We start from the raw sequence: 10,179 nt of genomic DNA, 5'->3' as shown, positions 1-10,179 counted from the left end.
TATTATACATTTTATATTAACTGATCAAATATATATATATATAAATTGGTATATGAAAAACTAATTTTTCTTTTAATCTGTAATTTGAATATAATGAATATTAAAATCTAGTGTATTGTGATTTTCCAATAATTATTAACTAATGCGTCTCAGGTGCATTTTACTGACACCTTACTCGTCATTGAAATAAAAATTATTATTATTATTATTACTATATATATGAATATTTTTTTTTATTTTTTATAAAAACAAACTAAGAAGAGAAGAAGAAGAAGAGATTTTTCATACCTTAAAGAGAAAAAAATTAAAAACATACCGTTGAATCACAAAATCAGCATCACATGAATTTTCTTTTCTTACTCTTGGATATTGGCCAATTAAGTTGAGATAAGAATGGATCTGGTTCATGACTAAATCCTTGCAGTAAATTAATAAGTTCACCTTCACTTGTAGCAGAAACTAACATCCGTCGCGAAGCTAATGAAAAAAATCCCTGTTCCACAACATCATCAAGAAACGATAGCAGTTTATCATAATAATTGTTAACATTTAACAAACCAATTGGCTTATTGTGGATATTTAATTGTGCCCAACAAACAGTATGAAATATTTCCTCCAAAGTACCGAAACCTCCTGGCAAAGCAATGAAAGCATCTGAATGTTCAATCATTTGAGTAATTCGTTCATAAACGTTGTCCACTTTCATTTTTTCTCCTATTGTTGGTCTAGTAAGACTGGCTAAGGTAGTCGGAATAATGCCTAAGACTTCACTTTCACCTGCATGCGCAGCTTTTGCAACTTTTCCCATGAGACCAACTTCACCACCACCATATACCAAATGAATCTTTTTTTTAGCAAGTTTTATTCCAAGCTTTTCTGCTNCCCGAGACGAAATTGTATATATATATTTACTTATCTAAACAGATATGCGTTACTACAGTAGTATCTTTATAAGACTGATTCCACTGGGAACATAATTATGTGTGTGAAATAATTGTTGGTGGGTTGCAGAAACGTTGGCAAACTTGATTTTGCTAACATATTTCATTAAGTGTGTAGTTGATAATTATCAAGTTTGAAGATTTGAGAAACTAGAACTCGAATTTAGTAAAGAATATGAAAATGTTACGAGCTTAAGTATTTCGATGATATCTCAATGATCGAAATGACCAAGGGGCAAAACGGCTGAACATAAAACTCAATTTATTACGAGTAATATTTCAGGCCAGCTTGACTAGTTTGGATGTTATATAGGTGAAATAGTGGTCGCAAGATTAAACTAGATGACACAGATACAACTGTCAGCTAGACCTGAGCAATTATGGTATTTTGGTCATATCTCTGAGCTCGATTATTGAAATAGAATAATTTAGTATGTGTTACAAAGATAACCCAATGATGTACAAATCATCTTCCAAAGTAGACGCTCAAATCAGATCTTAAGATGATGAAAAACCGCGATGAAATTGTTGGTTTTGTACTGAATGAAGAACAAATTTCAAATTATATATAGTCCGGTATTTTGATAATCTCTCTCACATAAATATGAAATTGAGTGATTCTTGATTATTTGAAAAGCGAAGAGAAAGTTTTACAACTTCAATGTTCATCACTTTCCCAAAAATCGAAAAATCAATAGTTACAATCAACAACTAAACTTGGATCAACTCCAGCCATAGCCGGACCAGACCAACTCTAGCCGCTCCTGCTTGAAAAAAGGCCAACATTAAAAATTGGTTAGAAACTCGAATATGACTATTTTTTGTCAGAAACCATACATAATCTTTCCAAACGATCATATTCTTGTTTCAAATGTCCATATCATTCTTGAGGCATAAATACAATATTTTGAAGATTAAACAATAATCTTTTGATCGGGATTCAAACCATGAACAAATTATAAGAAGAAAACAAGTTAGAGTGAAAGCAAGCCCAAGAAAACAATGTGAAGAAACATTTGAAAAATATACACTTTAATAGTTTATATCATCTCACACAATTACACACACGTACATGAGAGTTGAACTTTAAAGAAGAATTGAGCGATAATCTTTATACAAAGACGGAAATGTTGTGTGTTTGTAGGCCTGACATAAAAAACATGAAATATTTTGTGGATTGTGAGGTTGCAGACTACAATTGAGAGTGTACTAGGAGTTTCAATTAGGAAAATGATAAGTCATAAGTAGAATTGATTTGTACAAAGAGTTGTATAAATCAAAGTTTTCTAGTGAATCTTTCATAAGTTGTTAATATCTGAACATCCATAAACAAATTTGTGTCTTGTTAAGAGACGTTCTAAAATTTTCTTAAAAAATTGCGAAACTTTTTTTTTGCACGTGGTCGAAACTCTAGGAATTTAAACAAAAAATATACATCATTTTTCACCAGTAAAAATAATATATTTCCTTGATATGTCCTCAAAGTTCGACCAACTATGATCATTAAAACTCCAGCATAAAATATAATTTCTCAACTAATACTCATTTTAAAAAAATGAAACTTAAATATTAAAAACATAAACTTTAGCAACTAAATTCAGTAACATGTTTCGAAAATGAACTTTTCAAGAATGCTAAACAAAATTGCCTCAACTGTATTCAACACATTCTAATAAAAAAAATCTTCGCAGCAATATACCTTTTTATCGTTCAATCCACATGAAACTTTAACTCATAAGGAACTACGCATCAATAAATATTTATAAAATTAAACATAAATGCGAAAATACTATAGTGGCTTGAATGAGTGCTCTCCACCACGAACCGCCTATCTTTGTTAGCCAACACCAACTCGATTTTTCTCAACTGTATCGATGGAAACTAGTGAATCTAGATGTCCAACAAGTTTTTCCAGAGATAGCAAGTATTACATAAATAAAATAAGACAAGCATTAAACATTTTTCCTCAACTCAAATTTTTATAAATAAACATAGGAGTTATAGAGTCAAAATTTTTTTCTTAAAACTTAATCAACCTCAGGTCTTAAAATAAAAATCCTCAAAAATAACTTTATGAAGAGTGACTCAGAAATTTTCTGCAGTCACTTGATTAACCGTGCAAGTATCCAGGATTGGCGGGAAATCTAGACCCAAAAGCCAACATCCACACGCCGTCAATAGTCAAGTTGGCAGAGAAGATAACCGACTCGGCCCGACCCGAAAGCCGACATCTAAACCCGTCAAATTGGTGGAGGCTATCCAATTCAAATTCCAGCATCCATAGCCGTCAAATTGGAAGAGACGTCTCAACCCGAAGACTGACATCCAAAGTCATCAAATCAATCATATCTTCGCCACAAATCATTATAAATCCTTGTATTTTCCTCTTAAAAATTTGCGTACACATGCTTTCAGGAAATGAAATACACAAACTGCCTTCATTACACATGATGACCAAAATATTGTTGTGTAATTTCTGCTCGCAATCGCACAATGTCAAATTTTAATAAATGATAAGTAAAGTATTGTTATCACAATGAGTGTTTATTCAAAAATTATACCAAGTATTGTAATTAGAATAATCTAGACTTTATTTAGAAACTCAACAATGGTTGTTTTCTCAATTAACTAAGAACAAGTAAATCAAAAGCAAATGCAATTAGCACAAATTCGATAAGACAAAATATCTAGATATTTGATTTCACTTAGTTTTTCACAAAGATTAATTCCTATTGAATTTATGCGAATGCATTCAAGCCTTTTAATAGACAAGAACGCTTAATTATTTGATCTATTTTCCTTTCTTAATTGATAAATATAATATACCATATAGTGTTGATTTAATATTCCTATTAAAAATCATTTATATTTTTGTTGTCAGTGACCATTTCTGTGATACATTTGTCCCACATCTTAAAAATCAAAGATTTAAAATGAGTTTATAATGGCTTACAATGGACTTCTATAGCAACTTGGGTTAATCATTTTCGTAAAGCGAGGACGAATACGAAGTAGTTGCTATAGGGGCCCATTGTGCAGTCACGCAAGCACGGGCCCGGGCTGAGGGCGTGACAGAATGGTATCAGAGCCGGTCACCGGCATGGAACACCGAGAAATAAGTGCTATGCGAGGCAAAGTGCTACGTGCATGGGAGCCACCTCTTGAACCTGCGGGGCAAAGTGCTACATGACCGGAGCCACCTCTTGAACCTGTAGGAACCGCCTCTAGATTCTCGGTGCTGGTGGATCAAGGGGTCAGGGCGCGACGAGGACGTCGCGTTCTGAAGGAAGGGTGATTGTTATACCCTTGTCCCACATCTTAAAAATCAAAGATTTAAAATGAGTTTAAAATGGCTTACAATGGACTTCTATAGCAACTTGGGTTAATCATTTTCATAAAGCGAGGACGAATACGAAGTAGTTGCTATAGAGTCCCATTGTGCAGTCACGCAGGCGCGGGCCCGAGCTCGGGGCATGACAATTTCCTTCCGCATTTGGTAAATGCCAAATTGCCCATTAATAGAAGTGTTCGATGAATCAATAAAGGACGACAATAGCAGTGCTTTTGCATTAATGAGCTTCGGTCGAACGTTGAATGTGTAAATGAAAAATATCAATATAAGTTTAGAATCCCAAGAAGAGCTGCAGATACTACAAAGTGATACAACACGCATTCGAAGCAAAATTTTCAAGCTTGCATTCTGCAAATTAAAGTTTTCTGAGCACTTCTCATAATAACATTCACTACTGCTCATCAGCCTCGCTTCAAAGAACATCTATTACATCATCAATGGATTCTGTCAAGCTACTCAATTGTTTCTGTCTAAAATGTTTAAATAGTTATTCGAAACTTTGAATCTGAAGATTCACTATTTATGATTAATATTTGTGTTGTATTGGTTGTTTGACTGTGTACCTCAACCGTTTGTAAGAGTTAACTAGGAGTTTCGACTTAGGCAGTAGATAAGTCCTAAGGTTGAAATAAGTTGTTACAAATAGTTATAACAACACATTTAATTTGATATACGTTTCTTGCCACTTTTTACATTCTTGTGAGACTATTATGGGGTGTGATGAAATAAAAAATTTCAAGATTATGGACAACAAACGGAAGGGAAATACCCACTGAGAGGAGCATATACTGCTGCTAAAGTTGCTTCACGTTTGTAAGTTATGAACCAGAAGTCAGGCCACACATGAAGGAAGTTGTAGTTGTACTTGAACAACTCCAAGTCGAGCACAATAAGGTGACATTCATATATTGATGAAATAAATACATAATTAAATGTGAACCCTTTTGAATTTTTTTTAAAATTCAAAATTTAATTTGACATCCCTTGAAAATATAAACTACATTTAAGTGTTTATATTGGTTATATTATTTAATTTAATTTCGGTTATGATTTATTTTATATATTTATTTCTCACTACTCTTTATCATATAAAATAAAATATAATTTTTTTCATATAATATTATGTTTTCTAACTTTTAAAAAAAATATCATCGTGAATTTTGTTGCATTGAGTGTACATAAATTGATATTATTATTATATATCTTAATTAGAACTTCAATATAATTAATTTTTTAACATGTTCTAAAAAAATAATTAAAATTTTTAATCAAAATTTATTCATCTAATAAATGACAAATTTTTTGACTTTTTGAAAATATTTACTTATTGTTTAAAATTTTGATAGATAAAATAATATATGATTTTTACATATTTTTTTCTATTTTTTGTAGCAACAGTTCCACTCATCCAATAAAAAAAATCAATTTAACGACAGTAATCGTCGTTATCTCAAGTACTGATATAAACATTTTTTATATAATAATTTTTTATTATAATATTTAAAATTTAAATATATTCATTATATTATATCAATAAATTTAATAATTATTCAAATACTAATATTTACTAATTCTAATAATTAATTATATAAAATAACACTTTGCGTATCGCATATCAAAACAGTTCAAGCGTTGAGACGTGGCTCTAGCTAGTTGGTTCAAGTGTCCATCCCATTAACATTTCCTAATTAGGTAGGACGAATGTATGTATGAATGGAAAAATACTTTTCTCATTTATCATTACTTGGAGGTTTTATAAAGCTTGATTGAAAATTATTACATCTTCTTACAATTTTCCTCCAAAATCACCCACTTAAAATTTTAATTCAAATTCATAAAAACAAAAGAAAAACGAAGATGGCACAATGATCATTTCACTAAATATAATAAATACACACTCAACCTCGGTGCCAAATATAAATACCAAATTTATTTTTTCATCGTCCCAAATATTATTTAATATTATTTAAAATTTTTTTAACCAATATACCCACATTATTAATACATTAATTACTTACAGAAATTTTTTTATTCTATTAAAACATGCATTGAATAAGGTTAAAATTGAAAATTTTCTTTTTCAATAAATTTCTTAATATGTGTGAAAACACATACAAACCCAAATATAATGAACATATGAGGTACGGTATTAATTAATCATCACAGTTTACTTGTCATCCAATCATNTTGGTTCAAGCATCCATCCCATTAACATTTCCTTAGGTAGGACGATCGAATGTATGTATGAATGCAAAAATACTTTTCTCATGAGTTTTTTTGCTAAATTTAGTAAAATCCAACCAAAATGTATTTGCTAAAATCAATTAATTATATAATTTAATTATCAACATTATTGTATTAAATGTTTAATAATAAATGTATAATGAATATATTATTAAATGTGAAGTCTTTTCGATTTTCTTTTTAAAATTTAAATTTGAATATATTGTTTCTTGAAAATATAAATTACATTTAATATATGTATTATAATTCCATTTAATTTTGATTATGGTTTTGAATTTGTGTTACTTTTATATATTAAATTCTCACTATACTCTTAAATATTTAATAAAATATAATTTTTTTAATATAATATTACATTTTTCAACTTTTTTACTAACCATTGAGGGATGACCGATATACCAAGTAATTGCCACAAATTAAAAATCTATTTTGCAGCAAGGGTGATATTAATAGCATGAGTAGAAAACAAACCTCCCTTGCCACCATTTCTTTCCGACTTCCATGAAACAAAAACCTTTGCCACCATTTCTTTCCGACTTCCATGAAATAAAAACTTGGAATTTTGAAAATTATTCCGGACCATCATATATATCAAACTGTAGCACAAGAGTTCCTCCAAACACTTCAACGGATCGACGCGGTTCTCAGCAACATTATGGACCCAATGAAGTGCTCAAGAGGAACTCTAGGACACATCTGTCTGATATCAACAAATATGAATGATACACATTTTTTTGTTTTCTGGTTTCACTGACTATTTATAGGGTTTCCTCTGCAAGGTTTACTTCTCTTTCAGATTCCTCGAACGACACTAAAGCGAATTTTCTTCCCTTTATCAGCTTTCTAAAGTTCTTACAAGCCCACGTTTCAGCAATGAACCTGGACGAGTTGGAGGGTCAGATGAGAGAACCATATTCATTATTTTGCTTGAGGTTCATCTGATGCTGTCGAATCCTAGTGTTTTCTAGAAATATCATTTTTTTTTTAAAAAAAAAATTCTCTCTAAGCTAATGTTGCGTATGATCTTCAGGCAAACCATGGAAATTAGTCGAATTATCTTTCAAGAGATAAGACGCTTCCACAGTCTCCCATTTGCTTCGCCTTATGCTTTGTCTTTTGAGTCTCTTATTTTGTACTATTGTAGCATTTATGAGCAAACCTTGCAATTAATGTTTTTTTTTTTTGGAAAATTGTATTTTTGAGACTGTAATTTACATTATTTATATTTTAAGCCATGTTAATTATGAATGCATTTTTATTCGATTCAAATTATATTTGAATCATATTCGAAATTATAGAATTTGATCCGAACTCGAATATGTTCGACTTTTTTGTAAGCTGAAGTACTCGAGCGAGCCTTGCGGGCATTAATATTTTATTAAAATATAGTTCCATATATATCAAATAAGTATATTTCAACTTTTATTTTTTAATAAGTCACAAACATGTTCGAATATTTTGAGTCGAGCTTGGACTCTAGTCATGATTAGAACTAAACTGGAGCAAAAAATATTACTCGAGCTTCGATCGAACTTGAGCTCAAATCCGAGTCTTAAAATTTAGATGTTCATTTACTAGATTTGATTTTTTTACATCCCTTGTCTTGGCGATACGTTAGACGTGTTAGCGATATCCGGTGCTATGTCTGCAATTTCAAGGTGTCACAACAGTAATTTTCGGCAAAAATCATTTTACCACCATTGTTTAAAAGAATACCGCACCAAAAAAAATCGATTGGGCTCTTTAGCAAACCATGGATTCTCAACCTGTTGGCTCAAAACTCCAGCTAATTAAAAAGTTTCGATAATCCTACTTGCTTTAGTTAAAATATATGGTTTTGAGTGTCACACTCCGGGCCCGCGTCTGCATGATTGCACAATGAGTCCCTATAACAACTACTTCAATTTCATCCTTGTTTTATGAAAATGATTAATTCAAGTTACTATATAAGTCCATTGTAGCCCGTTATAAATTCATTTTAAATATTTAATTTTTATCATGTGTGACCAGAGGTATCACAATCACCCCTCCTCTAGAACGCGATGTCCTCGTCATGGCCCGACCCCACGATCCACCAGCTCCGGGAATTTTGAGGTGGCTCCTTCAGGTTCAAGAGGTGACTCTCATCATATAGCACTTTGCCTCACAGATTCAAAAGGTGATTCCACGTACGTAGAACTTTGCCCCACATAGCACTTATTTCTTGGTGTTCTTTGCTGGTGACTGTCTCTGAAACCATTCTGTCGCGCCCTAGGCACGCGTCTACGTGACTGTATAATGTACCCATGTAGCAACTACTTTGTATTCGTCTTGCTTGACGAAATAATTAACCCAAGTTGTTGTAAAAGTTCATTGTAGCTCATTATAAACTCATTTAAAATATTTAATTTTTATCATGTGAGACAAGAGATATCACACTGAGAACAACCTTAGTTTTGGAATATTTGAAGAATACAAGTCTAAGCCAACCTACATGTTAGAATAGGTCGTAGCCTTTTATTTTGGTATCCTTTATATACCAAGGCATTCGGATAGATAAAGACATTTTTATCTATGATATATGTGCATACGAAATGGTTGACAACCATGAAACATATTTTTTTAAAAATAATTTTAGTATCTAAATTTGTTTCTGACCAAGGATCTCCTATTAAATTGGAAGCCCTATGCTAATTTTTAGAGGAAGGTCATATATAATTTTTTTTTATTAAATATACAAATATTACATACAAGCTAATAATTAAATGCAAATAATTATAAAAAATATCCAATATGCTACATAAGTTTATCAAATGATAAAAAAATGATATATATAGAATTCAGTAATTGATCAGTTCAGCAGAACTCTTGATTATTTATCAGAAAATTTAATTAAGGTCTACTGAACTACAAACAACCTGCACTTATTATGTACATTCTACTGAGGTGTGACAACGGCTGCCTATGATATCAGGTTTGCTACCTTATTAAATAAAGTATTAATTAAACAAATCAAACATTCAAGGAATGTTCAGTTGCTATTTAAGAAATTTATCGTCATAGTCCGTGTCAAGCATTAATTGTCACATACTATTTTTGGATTACATTGATTAACATATGACTAGTTGTATGATTACAGTTATGACCTTGGTATGACTCATATTATAGCCATCTAAATCCAAATATTAAAGATCATCTATGAAAAGTTCAACCTGTAATTCAGAGAACTACACTTCTTATGCAATCATATCTTGCTACTNTAAAGTCTATAAAATATTTTTAGAAATAAAATTTTGCTACCTTGTGCTCACTATAACTTCATTATTCATCTTTTAGAGTGAGTAATTGTAGCTGAAATAAAAAGTCTTTATGTTCAGATTTCATTCTATAAGTCTTGTGAAATTGATACTAAGAGTTTCTGCGGGCAGTGCTTAATTCCTACTGAAGTGGTTGTTTGCAGAAGATGTAAATATCAAAATCTTTTAGTGAATACTTTCTAAAAAACAGAAGAAAGAGAGACGTAGAAGGATTTTAGCTTTCGAACTTCCAGAAATAATTCTTGTGTTTTCTTATTGCACTAATGTTTTTGTATTTGTTCACAAATTATCGGTAGACTTTTTCCGCATTATACATCAATTTTCTACTGAACTTTGATGGTCAAAA

Source organism: Primulina huaijiensis, chromosome 12, assembly GCF_012295235.1.
Source record: "Primulina huaijiensis isolate GDHJ02 chromosome 12, ASM1229523v2, whole genome shotgun sequence".
Classification (NCBI taxonomy): domain Eukaryota; kingdom Viridiplantae; phylum Streptophyta; class Magnoliopsida; order Lamiales; family Gesneriaceae; genus Primulina; species Primulina huaijiensis.
The sequence above is the reverse complement of the archived record's forward strand: the minus strand, read 5'-3'. Positions refer to the sequence as shown.